Raw genomic sequence first — 14,185 nt, forward strand, 5'->3', positions numbered from 1 at the left:
GAGTGCTGAATTTAAGGTGAAGTATTTTATCTGAACAATTTGAAGTGAGCAGCAGCCTTTCAAACGTGTGAGAATTATGATTTTCTAGGACTTCTCTGTTTTACATGGTTGAGTACATTTATTGATACTGGATTATCTAATCACGTCTAAAAGAAAGAACCGTTATGGAGAAATGGTTGTTTTTAGAGGAAACATGGTAAGTTTTTAGAGGAAAATGGAAAAGAGTGGTCCATAGGATTCAAACGCAAAATGATAAAAACAGCAATTCAACTAAGAAAGTATGGTAGTGCTCAACTTTGGCGGCTGAAGACAAAAGTCAGGAGAGGGAAAGAAATTTCCAGCTGAAACTCTTGTGGGGCGCCTGGGTGGCTCAGTCGGTTAAGCCTCCGACCTCGGTTCAGGTCATGATCTCATGTTTGTGGGTTCGAGTCCCACATCAGGCTCTATGCTGATAGCTCAGAGCCTGGAGCTGCTTCGGATTCTGTTTCCCTCTCTCTCTGCCCCTCCCCACATGCTCTGTCTCTCTCTGTCTCAAAACAAAATATTTAAAAAATTAAAAAATATATATATAGCTGGCTCCGAGAAAGAGTAATCTATAGAAAGGGATGTGTTTATTCTCAAAAGGATCTGATGGCCAGAGGGAAGGTGAGGCAAGTGGGGGGGGGGGGCGCAAAGGATGGTAAAATAGGTGATGGAGAGTAAGTACTGCATTTGTGATGAGCACTGGGTGTTGTATGGATGTGCTGAATCTCTATATTGTACACCTGAAACTAATATTACGCTGTATGTTAACTAACTGGAATTTAAATAAAAACTTAAAAAAAAATTAAAAAAGATGTGGCCAAAGGACAGCTGTAACAGGAAGCAGTGAGTAGCACAGAGCAGTAGTTAAAAATGTGGCACTAGAGTTGAGAATTAGTCTTGAGATTTCCAGGTAAATGTTAGTATTGAAGAGTGGTCTAGAATCAGCAAAACACATCATGGCCACAGTTACTCTATACTTAGTTTGTAACTATTCAAACTGGTCACCACATGGATGGACATTGTCTTCTTAAAGCTTATATCAGTTAGTCTTGAATGTGGCTGCATAACAGAAACACTTGTAGACAAAAAAAAGGTTTTTTAAAGGACCCATGATGGGACACAGGATACTAGTTCAGTAAGTCTAGGTTGCAGCTCAAGTATCATGATTTTTAAAAATGTTGTTGAGTAGTTCTGATGAGCAATCTCAAAGCACTACCTACACTAACCTCCAATAATCATAACAGCTAGTACTTAATGGTTCTTACCAAGTGCCTGGCACGATTCAATGTGGTTTACATGAATTAACACATTTGACTCTTAACTCACCTGATTCTCACAGTTATTCTTAAAAGGCAGGTTGTTGTTATTATTTCACTTCACAGATGAGGAAATTGAGGCACAACAAGGTCAAGTAACTTGCCCAAAAGCATCATAGCTAGTAAGAGGTGTGCTGGAATCGAAATCCAGGAATTCTGGCTCTAGAGGCCACCTCTTGCCCGTCATATTAGAAAGCAAAGCAAACTTTTGACATTTGCTCTCAAGGATTTAGCGAAGGCAAATTAAATGAGGGACATTATCCTTAGTTATTATCTCTGTGGCAAAGAGGAATCCTGTGTGTACTACTGTGGGAGCTTCTTGGGACAGAGCAGTGTGCTTCTGTCAGACCCTGTCAAGATCAGGACTACGATTAATCACAGACCAGAGGTCTGGAGGAAATCAGGCTCCTGGAAGAATGTTGTGGAAGGAGAAACACTTCTAACATTAAAGTAACAAGTAGTCATGGTCATGGTTCTTCAGAAACTAATTGCCTATATTAGTTTCTAAAAAGCCTCAATTCACCATCTTGCCAAATTGAAAAGTTATTGAAATCTTTACCCAAGGCACTGGCATGGAAAACTCAGGGAGATTACATGCCTATCACGCAATGAAATGTTACCTTTCTGCATTTCTGTTCGTGTAGTTGAAGATCTTCAATGTCTCCTATCACTCTCCCCTAAATCTCACCCAACAATGACACTTTCCTTGCTCTCAATGCAGCCTTCTCAAATGTGTTTTTTCTTTACAAACAGTAGTTTTCCATCCTTTAAAATCTAAATAAATCTAAACTTAATTCATACATTGCTCAAGACAAGAAAAGTCAGTAAGCCAGGAAACTAAGTGCTGTGTTATGCTCTGTGTGTGTGTGTGTGTATGTGTGTGTGTGTGTGTGTGATATTTGCTATGAATCCCACTGTATATGCAAGATTTATTCTTTATAGTCTTAGAATATTGAAAGAACCTCAATAAAGCAAATATTCTTTTCCAGTCCTGTCAATCATTTCACATCTCCATATTTGCCTCTTATTAAAGGGTTCCACAAACCCTTGAGTGCAGACTTTTTTTAAGGATATTAACGATGGCAGACCTACTTGTGTCCAATGACAGGAGCAAGTGGCTATTGAGCATCTGAAATATGGCTCCTTCAAATTGAGATGTGCTGTCAGTATAACATATGCCTCAGACTTTGAAATTTTAATATAACAAATAATATAAAATACATCATCCAGCATATTTTTTTAATTAAGTGTTGAAACAACCATATATCTGATATATTGGGTCAATTAAAATTTATGCTATTAAAATTAGTTTCACCTGTTTTCTTTTTACTTCTTAAAAGTGACTCTTAGAAAAAGTAAAATTGCATATTTGCCTTGCATTTGTGTAAGAATTAGATTACTACTGGACAGCTCTGTGGATTATTACCATTTTCAGATTTCAGAGGATGCCATGTGAAATAACAGTACTTAGGGTGTTTACTTAAGTTAATGAGGAAAAAACAAATTGATTGTTTCCTGCATAGCAGATGGTCAGAGACAAAGCTGAGCTAGGCTTTGCCTCCTCTATAATTTTGAGAACTGATAGAATTTTTATTGAAAGTAACTTGTTTACATCTACTGGAAGCATTTTTTAGTCAATTTTAAAAGCACAGGATTTTCTATCTGTGCTATAATCATATCTGGTTCTTTTTAACCTGGCACGTTAATCACATAGTGCTAAGATTCTAAGAGCCACATGCCTATTTTCACCTTTTAACTGACTGAAGAGACATATTTTCTTCAGTGGGGTATATAGAAAAGCTTAACTCAGATTCCAGCAACAATTGGTTGGGTCAACAGCTGTAATCACAGTAGACATCAAGTTTTTGAGCCTTGACATGCCAGGCAAAGGGGCCCGCTCTACATGAAGGAGGTAATTTCATGCCTGAACAGCCCTGCACTATTAAATCAGAAAATTGAGTTACAGCCCTCTCACATCATGGAAGCTGCTGTAAGCAAGCCTGCCTCCAAGGAGCGCTTCAGGGAATTTTATCGAGAACAAGACACTGAAAAGAAACGCACACAAGGAAACCCAACAAGGTGTCTTATGATCGGATATTCTGGCTTAAAAATCTTTTATTTTCATACCTTTATGGTTTTGATAACCATTTGTATATTACATGTTAAAGCTCATGGTAGAAAAATTCAAACAGCACTATTATAGCTATAAGAATAAGAATCTTTCTCTACTTTTTTTCTATGATGTGAGGCTACTTTTTCTGACTTGGTAAAATAGCTTTACTTATCACTAAAGCATTCACCCTGCACCCTACCCTGCCTCAGCAGGAATGTGTGGCAGCATAAAATGTGGTTAGGCATATAATGTTTATTGATATGGAAGCTGAAATCACTCCAGCATTTCAACTCAATCTAATTTTTCTAAATGACTTCTTATTTGTATCACACGTTTAGATGTATATGTCTTATTTATGATTGAGAACATCTTGGTTCCTCTACACAATATTGTTGAAAAGGTCCGAAAGTATAATTACATAAGAGAAACACTTTAATTACCACAGTTCAAAATGCCTCTGTTACGGTATATCATTCATAACTTTTAATCTTATGAGACTGGATTATTAAATCTGGACTTCAGAATATGAAACTCAGGCACATCAGTTTAAACACTGATTCAAGCCTGTTACAGTTAGTAAGTGGAAGAACCAGGTACTTAAAACTGTTTTCAATCTAGGGCGAAGTGTCAACAAATGAAAGGTCAATTTGAGTGTAAGATAATGTTTTGTATTTTAAGAATGAAATAAAATGTACTTGTTTTCTCTGTGATGATTTTTGTTTCTGGCATATTAAAGTACGTAAAAATCGCAAAATAATATCTTACTCCATTTGTTGTATACAAGTTCAAATAAAATATTCACCAACTAATTTAGAAACAGTTTATCAAATGTTCTTTGCTGTTAGGAGATTAATATGCTTATCTTTCCTACTCTAACATTAATAAATACTAATTAACTTACATGCAAGGCTTCAGCTGGGCTCATAATCATAGCATCTTTCTGAATTTTCTTTCTCCAGCTGGCAGTCAGCTTAGCATTGGATTTTATGTTTATTCAACATGGATACATTTTGTAACTGTAAATTATAGCAACTTTTAATAGACCTAGTTTTAAAAACCTGTAATAATGAATCTCTACAATGTATATCTTTAGTTTGTCTGCCTAATAGCCACTCCCTTCTTCAGCGATAATACCACTCTTGATTTGGGGACTGTCATCACCCCATACTCCCTCCATTTATGTCAAGTGGGGATTGCCATGATTCTTAGTTCTGGGTCATTATTTTGTGTGGTCTAGACTGTTCATCTGACCAAAGATGGGCCAGAGAGTCCCTTCCAGGTGATTTTAGGATGCGTGTCCAAAGGAGTAAGTTACAGTAAAATGAAAATTTTGGATGCCATGTTTTCTAGTATTTGCGGGAAGTTGTACAAAAGTGTGAGGAAATGAAGCTAATGCAGAGAGAAAAGTAGAACCAAGAGATAGAAAGATGTCTGATTCCCAGCTGCATCACTATTCATTCCTTGGCTTAATTATTCTATAAAATAAGGGAATTCTTCTCATCAACATTAATAGAAAAAAACAGTGCACATTATTTGCCTCTTTTTGGTGAGCTAGTTTCTATTACCTATAGTCTAAAGAACTCCAATAAAAATACCATGGGAATGGAGATTTTTATTTTTAATTGTAATACAAATAAAATTCCACTTTTAGTATCTTCAATATACTGCAAATTAGTTGTACTTCTTTCCTTCACATTCAGTCTTTAATTCCTAAATGTGATCTCATGTGGTCATTCAAATTTGAACCCATATGCCTATCTCTCCTACTAAAGAGTATCTAGAACCTTTAGTATGATTAAGTTGTCATGTACTATAGTAGTGGTAAAAGATGAATAACCAACCTAAGCATATATGTTTATAGATGTACATCTGGACTTCTTGGCCCAAACCTGCATATCTGAAAGAGGAAAATCATGTAAAGAAATATGGATGCATTATTGCAGTAGTTCTCAAATAGTTTCAAAGCAAAGCTAAGCTGTTATTTGCCTTTATTTCAGGGTTAACATTTGCACTGATGGTGTAAAATCAATGCTGGGTAAATTGCAGGTCCCTTTAGCACCAAATCATACTAGAGATCATTAACTACTTCACAAATACATGTTCCAGAAAAAAGCAATAGAAATACACCTCCCAGGGAAAAAAAAAAGCATCACAATAATATTTACCTTTTAAGTACTCTTTGTGATGAAATGGAGGGAAGCTTGTGATGATTAATTTTATGTAGCACTTTGACTGGGCTAAGGGATACCCAGATAGCTGGTAAAACATTATTTCTGGGTGTGTCTATGAAAATTCCATCAAATTGAATTGGTGAATTGAGGAAAGCAGATGGCCCTCCCCAGCTTGGGTGAGAATTATCCAGTCTTTTGAAGGCTTGAAAAGAATGAAAAAGTCAAAGGAAGGGAAAATTTGCTCTCTCTCAGCTAGAACTGAGATGTCCATCTTCTTCTGACCTTGGACAACAGCACTCCTTGTTCTTGGGCTTTTGGACTCAAATGGAGACTTATATCATCAGCCTCCACTCCACTCCACCCCACCTTCTTAGGACTTCAGATTTGGACTGAATTACACCACTGGAATTTCTCGTTCTCTATCTTGCACACAGGATATATGTATATACATGTATATATGTACATGTATATATGTATGTATGTATATGTGCATGTTTATATATGGATGCATGTATATGTATATACATGTATATATGTATGTGTATATGTGCATATATATGTGTGTGTGTGTGTGTGTGTGTGTGTGTGTGTGTGTGTATGTGTATATTCCCTACTGGGTCTACTAGTATTCCCTGCTGGTTCTATTTCTCTGGAGAAAGCTGACTAATACAGTGATAAAGCTCTTGGGCTATGTAGCCTAATATGATGGTTGTCTAAAGAAAAGTGCCCATGAGATTGAGTTGTAAGCTAAACGAGCTACTTGTTTCATGGAATGCCATTTTTACCTGAAAGAACAACTAACTGACAGAGAAACTATCATTTAACAATTGGAAAATGTTTCATATTTTCTTGAGAATTAACTAACAAAGATAATTCTGTGGTTTGTTATCAAGGAAGACAATTGACAGTAGTGGATTTTAATCAATGGTACAAATTCAAGATTAAAGCAAAATTTACAATTTTGGAAATCTTGAATCCTTCACGTTGAGTTCAAGAGCTTTGTAGAGAGTTCTACAGCTATGTTAAAGTTTTCTGATGTGACTGGTTGTGTTAACTGATGTGATTTTTTTATACAAATCTGTCAAACTGTATGATAGGAAAAATTTAGAAGACTAGCAAAATTTCATAAATATTTTCCAAATGAATGATGAATGATGTTACCAACTTCTACATGAGTAAAAGATTAAAAAAATTTTTTTAACATTTATTTATTTTTGAGAGACAGAGACAGACAGATAATGATCTGGGGAAGGGCAGAGAGACAGGGACACCCAGAATCCAAAGCAGGCTGTCAGCACAGAGACCGAAGTGGGGCTCGAAATCATGAACCATGAGATCATGATCTGAGCCAAAGTCAGACGCTAAGCCTACTGCGTGACCCAGGCACCCCAAGTGAAAGATTTTAATAAAGCAGAATAAAAAGTTCATTGATATGATTTCGGATTCTATGTTGCAGGTAATTTTTAAGAAACTACCATTGCAAGGTTATGGTACAGTATAAAAAATATCCATAGTTACCTTAAATGACTGTTAAAATGCATCTCCCTTTTCTAACTATACATATCTGTGAAATCTAATATTCTTCACACACCTACACCAAAGCAACATTTCTAAACAGATTGAATGCACAATCAGATATGAGAATTCAGTAATTTTCTGACTTATATTGGATAAATACTAATCTTGTTAGTTTCCAAATTTATAAAATACATTCACTATTCATAAAAATATTTTATTTAACATATCACAGGGATTATTGTTATTTTAGATGAATCAATAAATATATATTTAAAACTGTTCTGTTTCTATTTCAAATATGATAAATATCATTTGTTATAATCTCTCTCTATATATATATGTATAACCATATATAACTTTAATCTTAGAAATAATTGAGGAACCATATATATAACCATATATATATATAACCATATATATATGGTTCCTCAATAATTTCTAAGATTAAAGTTTGAGAACTGTTGGTTTATCCTCCACACTGATAGAAAAAATAATTTTTAATGACCCTAGAATACTACCAATACCACTATAAACAAAAAGTAGCCCTTTGAGGCTCAGACAGGTTCTGATCATGGTGTGTAGAACAGGTTGCAAACTCTCAAACATCTAGAAATATTTCTACAATATTCACAAAAAAATTAGTAATTTGTGCTTTTGCCATTTGTTCAACCAGAGATGCTTAGGAGAAACAAAACATTGAATGAGTTTAGTAGTTAAATGACTGTCTGATTTGGGGAGTCAGACAGCCTGCATTTGAAACTCCCTTTCTCAATGTTTGACTCTGTCAGCCTGGACCATTTATTTGACCTTCCTAAAAAGCCTCTGTTTCTTCATAAGGGAAGACTGCTATGATAGTACCAAGCTCAATAGGCTCTAAAAAGATTCAATAAACAGTGCGTATAAAGTATTTAGCACAGTGTCTGACATTAAGAATTCTCTCAATATCAGTATTTCAAATTATGTTATCACAACTATTATTATTCTTATTAAGTTGCCAGATTAAAAGACTTTCTTAGAGTAGAGAGAGAAATAATTACCAATAATATACAAAGAAAAAATAGAAAGTCTGAAATATTCCTAAAGAATACACTTGGCTTGACAGAGAGGAAATGACTAAAATGGGGAAAACACTGCTAATATTAAGTATTTTCTGTAATTCATTTTTTAAAGTAATGAAAATCATTGTTTATAATCTTCAAGAGGCATACAAATGTACCTTGATGTTATTTGGACCAAATAAAACCTAAATTATTTCTATTTTTACTTATGAAATCCAGTAACTATTTACAGTGAACTGAAAAAGAAAGTATGTTTTATAGTTAAAACTTAAAAGGCTATATCTCATGTTGTGGAAATTGACTAAACTCAATGCTTTAAAATGCAGTATGGAATTGCCTCATCTTGAAGTTTTAATTATCCCTTTGGGAAAAGCACACATTCATTTTAAATCAAGTAATAAAACCTAAAATTGTTATTTTACTAAAGTACTCAGCGGAGAGGAAATGTTAATGTAAATAGGAAAATGCTATAAATATGAGCACTAAATAAATGCATTTTTAGTAGTATAAAGCCCAAGATTATCTTCTCTTCAAGGATAAAATATTTTTCTTTTAAGAATACATTCTTGTTTTGTTAAGCTGCATCTGGGTTCTGATCTCAGATCTAAAACCTATTCTATTAAATTCTTTATTGTCCATATAGCCTAGAAAAAATAAAAACTGACTCATAATAAAACAATGAAAGATTAATTAAATACAAACGAGTATATCCATTGAACACTGGTTTCATCATTACCACGCTTGGGGGGGGGTATCTATGGTTATTGACATTAAATGATAGCCATGAAAGTAAGTATGCAGAGCGGATTAAAGAAAAAATGTATACACTAAATCTGCCTAAGTAACACATAGATGATAGTATAGTTATATATAAAGGGTGAGGTATCTACGTAAGGATATTAGTTTAGAAGGAGAAGTTTGGAAATATGAATAGTAAATTTTAACTACGCTTATTGTGGGAGGTGGTTTTTAGATTCTTTATCACACAGTTGTGGGTTTTTTCTAGAAATTTTTCCAAATGGATGTATTACATTTATAATCAGAATGAAAATACATCTATTTGCTACAATACATGAAACTATAGAAATGTGTACCTTTCATTAAGAAATTATAAATGTAGATATTTAAAAGCAATGTTTATACTGATTTTTGAAACAAGTGTTTTGTTAACCGAGGAAAAGCACCACACACATACCAAAAAACAAAGGGGTGGGGTGGGGAATGAACTACCAAAACATATTTAACATTCTAGTTATGTTAAAGTAAGAGGAGATACAAGAACAATAATTATATATAATCAGCTTTTATTTTTAATGCTCAGGAAAATAATTTCCACGTTGGTATGAGTCTACATGTATTTTGAAATAGCTTAAGAGTCACTGAACAAAAAGCAGAAAACCCTGAAATGATTATGAGAGGGCTACAGATGTCACAAATTATTTTTCAGGCACTAATGCCTTCGATGCCATCTGTATTATGTGTGTTTGGGTTGGTTTAAACAACTTGATGACACCTTCATAAATTGGTAGTCATGCTGAGTATGTGAATTGCAGTGTGAACTAAGCAGCATATTTCTGCAAATTTTGCTGTGAAATTTGTTTTCAAATCAAGCACATAATAAAACACACTCTAAATCAGTTATAAAGAAATGTGTGTCCAAAAACATCTGCCTTCCAAAGTATCTAACTGGATATGCAGTCAAGTAACAGAATTATGTCAAAGTTAGTTGCAAACATTCTTTGAGATTTTCATCATGAAAGAGGCCCTCAAAACCCCAAACAATGACACGTAAATGTCTCTTCTTGAAAAATGGCTTTGCCTGGATATGAAATCGCAGCTGAAGCCTCGTTAAGTTATAAATGTCAGATGAAGGAACAGCACTTAAAATTAACATTTAGTATGTCTTCACGGCCTATTTCAGAATAAAAAAAAAACAAATTTAAGACATTTTATTTAGTGGTGAATATTAAAAAAAATCTTTTGACACTCAATCTTTCAACCCTGAAAAACATAACTGTTTTAAGGAATTGTCTTCCATGTTTTACACTTTGGAAAACTTTATACACATTTATCATTTTTAAATAACTACGAGAAAATCTCGATGAAGTTGAATCATATGTGCAATTTACCACCAAATTTCCCTTTTGGTAACTAATGTAATGAAATCAGGCTGAAAAATAACTCTTTATTTCACATTCATATTCCTTCACCCATTTATGCATGTATCCTTGGCTCACTGATCAGTTACTGAACATTCACTACATGTTTGGAAAAGGTGATAAAGAAAATAGGATCTCTCATTGGCACACTACAAGAGGAAAATGGATGTGTAAAAAATAACCACATTGAACTGTATAGTAAGGGCTACCACAAAGGTGAATACAGAATGCTCTGCTGGACAGTACTTCTTACCAGACCTGGGATAGAGTTAGGGGTGGAAAGGATCAGAAAAGGTTTCAGAGATGGGAGATGATTCTGTTGGCTCATGAAAGGTGACAGGGAGGTCTTCAAGGGGATTTGGTGCGGAAGGGAATTCTAGAAAAGAGAATGGCATGGTAAAAGAGATGTCAGTAAGAAAACCAAGTGCTCTAAAAGTCCAAGTTGGTTCTGCATGTCTGGATCATAAGGTGCCTCTGGGGCAGCGGCTGCAGATGAACTTAGAGAGGCTGAAAGAGTTTTAAATGATGCCAAGGCATTTAGAGTTAGGATGTCAGTGAAAGCTGTTAGGAAGGGAGCCATATGATCATATTTGCATTTAGAAGATAATTCTAGCAGACTTGTGAAAGAAATTGGAGCTGGCTGAGTAGGGAAGGACGTTGACCGCAAAGCTGGTGACGAGGAGCTATGGCAAACCCTCAGGCAGCAAAAGATGAGGACAGTGCAACTGGAAGAGAGGAGAGAGACCTGGGAATACGTAATTGACAGAATTCAGGACTTTGTGACTATCTGGGTATGCAGGATGAGCAAGAGAGAAGACATGCGAAATTCTGAGTTATTTTCTCACTTAGAAGCTCCCATGTTTTAAATGGTGTTTCTTCACTCTATATTCAATTTCTCATTTGAAAAGTCCCTGTCAAATCTGTCAAATGCAAAGGCAGAGACATTTTAGTGTATAAGCTGGTCATTGTGGGTACTGGCTTTGCAGGCTGGTAGACCAGCAGACAAGCGCTCTTCCTCATTTAGTTGCTTCCATCTCTTCACTCTCTTAGCGCATCATGGAGATGAACCGAGGAGCAAATGAGCTCAACTATGTAAGGCATTTGGCACCGTACCTGGCTCATCTGAAGAATGACCACAGCTATGCACAGGAGCAGGCAAAGACATAGTAGCCATGGCCCTTCACCAAGTGTTGTCAAGAGCAAAGGATTTTAAGTTTTGATGGATTAGATGACAATTCGGCTCTTTGAACTTACTTTTGAATTATTTGAGTGATTAAGGTGTGAGGGCTTGGTGTATATAAATCAAATTCCTAAAATGGCAACTTGGGCATTGAGGCAAACTGATGTATCTTGGCCTTTCAGAAGAGAGTGGCTACCACTCAGCTGTGGAGCATTATTATGCTAAGCACCTAGTCCAGGGTGGTCAGATCCTTTTCGGTCCAGCGTCTACATCTTTATTAAATAGATTTTATTTTTATAGCAGTGTTAAGTTTACCCCCCGCTAAAATGAGCAGGAAATATACCATTCCCCTATACCTCTTTCCCCCTCTACCTCTCTCCTCACCACACAGTTTCCCCTATTATTAACATTTTGCAGGAGGGTGGTACATTTGTTGCAACTGTGAAGCTAATGTAGAAGTATAATTATTAACTAAAGTCCACAGTTTACATTGGTTCACTCTTTGTGTTATACATTCTATGGCTTTTAACAAATGTATTATGACATGTATCTGCCATCACAGTGTGGCAGAATGGTTACACTGACCTAAAAAACACCCTGTGCTCTCTTTTATTCCCTAACCCCTAGCCCCTGACAACCACTCATATATTACTGTCTCCATAGTTTTGCCTTTTCCAGAACATCATGTAGTTGGAATCATACAGTCTGTAGCCTTTTTGGACTGCCTTCTTTCACTTAACAATAGGCATTTAAGATTCTTCCACGCCATTTAATGGCTTGAAAGCTCATTCTTTCCATGATTGAATAACATCCTATTGTCTGCTTTTTTTTTCTTTCTTAGTTTCTCTTTTTGTCAGGAGACCACAATTCTAGAGTATTTTAACATGAGGTCTTTCAATATTTAAACACCGGCAAGGAATCCACGTTGTTTACCACTGTCTGTGCGTGTTTAAAGACTACCTTTTAGCCACATTCCTCCAAATTATGACTCAACAAATCAGAAGGAGGCCCATGAATCTGTCTATCTAATGGGCAGTTCAGACATGGCTGGTTACAATTTGAGTAACAATGGTTTAGATAACACAAACTATAAATGTGGCCTAAAACTTTTTAGATAAAACTAAGTCATTGACATTATTCTCATGAAGAATTTGTCCTTTGCTTTAATTGATACATTAAAATGATATGTTTAACTGACATAATAACACTATTTCTCAACATACACCTTTTTAAAAGTAATATGAATAGAAGAATCACCATAATAGAAACACTACAGAACAAAGTCACATCTCCATTTCCTTTTCTGTTTTTATGTAGCATTATTCATAATAGAATTGTGTCTCAAACCAAAGCAACTGGTATTTCATTCTTTTGATACCATGAGTTCTTAAAATGAGTTATTAAATTATATGTTCCTCTACCCGAACTTGAACAGAAAAAAATCCTGAATCATGCTGACTTCCAAGAGGCGCCTATTCCCACATCCAAAGGGAAAAGATTTAGTACAAAACAGGAAATGGTCCTTTTGTTCCTGCATGTGTGTGTGTGTGTGTGCGCGTGTGTGCGTGTGTGCGTGTGTGTGTGAGACCTAGGTGGCATAATCCAAAACTGTTATTATCATTTCTGTCTCTCAGAGGAATCACTGACACAGGGTTTCTTATCCTAGTTTCTACTTTTCCAAAGGGGTTCATGGATAGAAATCAGGAGTACATGAGATTAAATGGGAAAAATATATATTTCATTAATTTCTAAATGAGAGACAGCAGTTACTTTAGTTGCATATGTAAGCAGCAAACCCTAGACACATACAGCACCTGTTACTTTGACACTAATAGCAATCATAGATATTTTCATAAGCGCATCACAGTTGCAGGTTTTATCATCTATATTTATTGCTATTTTGAAATTATGGTTGATATCAGAAGTACCTCAAGATAGAGGTAGGACATATTATATTTCAAATTTATTTTAAAGTGTTTTACTGACTGTAAACAATATGAGGATCAGGGGTGCTGACCCTCTAGCACAGTCAAAAATCCACATATAACTTAAAAAATTTTTATTCATTGATTTTGAGAGAGAGTGAGAGAGTGAGAGAGAGTGAGAGAGAGTGAGAGAGAGAGTTCACCTGTAATCAGGGGAGGGTCAGAGAGAGAGGAGAGAGGGAATTCCAGAAGGAATCTCTCAGCACAGAGCCCTATGAGGGGCTCCAACTTTCAAATGTTATATGTATTATATACTGACTCTTACAATAAAGTTAGAGCAAAGAAAGTATTAATAAGGGAATTGTAAGAAAAAATACATTTACAGTATAATACCACATTTGTCAAAAAAAATCCACAGGTAAGTGGACTCACACGGTCCAAAACTGTGTGGTTAAAGAGTAAACTGTAAAGGGCTTCTTTATTTTCTTCATATTTTGTGCATTCTGAAAAGGGGTACATAGATTTAAGAGTAGATTTCCCAAGGAGTCCATGACATGGAAAGTTAAAGAAAACCTACAGAACTTGGTAAATACATCCTGTCTGTTGTAAATTAGCACTAAGGATCCCTTGGGCTTGAATTATTGTATCCAGAATGGTTCTTAGTCCTTCCATTTGACTAGTGCCTCCCATATTCAGGGTCTATATGAGAAATGTGGCTACT

General features: G+C 35.4%; 1 protein-coding gene across 4 annotated transcripts in view; it reads right to left on the reverse strand.

Annotated features, from left to right (window-relative positions):
* GALNT13 (polypeptide N-acetylgalactosaminyltransferase 13) overlaps positions 1–14,185 on the reverse strand; it is a 579,203-nt gene that overhangs the window by 272,254 nt on the left and 292,764 nt on the right. The window lies entirely within an intron of this gene.

Source organism: Suricata suricatta, chromosome 3 (assembly GCF_006229205.1).
Source record: "Suricata suricatta isolate VVHF042 chromosome 3, meerkat_22Aug2017_6uvM2_HiC, whole genome shotgun sequence".
Classification (NCBI taxonomy): Eukaryota; Metazoa; Chordata; class Mammalia; order Carnivora; family Herpestidae; genus Suricata; species Suricata suricatta.